This window comes from Arachis duranensis, chromosome 10 (genome assembly GCF_000817695.3).
Source record: "Arachis duranensis cultivar V14167 chromosome 10, aradu.V14167.gnm2.J7QH, whole genome shotgun sequence".
In the NCBI taxonomy this organism is placed as follows: domain Eukaryota; kingdom Viridiplantae; phylum Streptophyta; class Magnoliopsida; order Fabales; family Fabaceae; genus Arachis; species Arachis duranensis.
In genome coordinates this window covers 42254257-42255432 of record NC_029781.3, presented here as the reverse complement: position 1 = coordinate 42255432, position 1176 = coordinate 42254257, and positions in this window count along the sequence as shown.

Here is a 1176-nt window from a genome sequence, read left to right as displayed (position 1 = left end):
AGCTCTTCATGCTTCCTCTCCGTGGTGACAGAGGGATATCCTTGAGCCTTTAACACAAAGGATTCTTCATTCACTTGAATGATCAATTCTCCTCTATCAACATTAATCACAGCCTTTGCTGTGGCTAGGAAGGGTCTGCCAAGGATGATGGATTCATCCATGCACTTTCCAGTCTCTAGGACTATGAAATCAGTAGGGATGTAATGGTCTTCAACTTTAACCAGAACATCCTCTACAAGTTCATGGGCTTGTTTTCTTGAGTTGTCTGCCATCTCTAGTGAGATTTTTGTAGCTTGCATCTCAAAGATCCCTAGCTTCTCCATTATAGAGAGAGGCATGAGGTTTACACTTGACCCTAGGTCACACAAGGCCTTCTTGAAGGTCATGGTGCCTATGGTACAAGGTATTGAAAACTTCCCGGGATCCTGTCTCTTTTGAGGTAATTTGTTCCTAGACAAGTCATCTAGTTCTTTGGTGAGCAAAGGGGGTTCATCCTCCCAAGTCTCATTTCCAAACAACTTGTCATTTAGCTTCATGATTGCTCCAAGGTATTTAGCAACTTGCTCTTCAGTGGCATACTCATCCTCTTCAGAGGAAGAATACTCATCAGAGCTCATGAATGGCAGAAGTAAGTCCAATGGAATCTCTATGGTCTCATTTTGAGCCTCAGATTCCCATGGTTCCTCATTGGGGAACTCATTGGAGGCTAGTGGACGTCCATTGAGGTTTTCCTCAGTGGCGTTCACTGCCTCTTCCTCCTCTCCAAATTCGGCCATGTTGATGGCTTTGCACTCTCCTTTTGTATTTTCTTCTGTATTGCTTGGAAGAGTACTAGGAGGGAGTTCAGTAATTTTCTTGCTCAGCTGTCCCACTTGTGCCTCCAAATTTCTAATGGAGGACCTTGTTTCAGTCATGAAACTTTGAATGGTTTTGATTAGATCAGAGACCATGGTTGCTATGTCAGAGGTGTTCTGCTTAAAACTCTCTGTCTGTTGCTGAGAAGATGATGGAAAAGGCTTGCCACTGCTAAACCTATTTCTTCCACCATTGTTATTGTTGAAACCTTGTTGAGGTCTCTGTTGATCCTACCATGAAAGATTTGGATGATTTATCCATGAAGGATTATAGGTGTTTCCATAGGGTTCTCCCATGTAATTCACCTCTTCCATTGAAGGG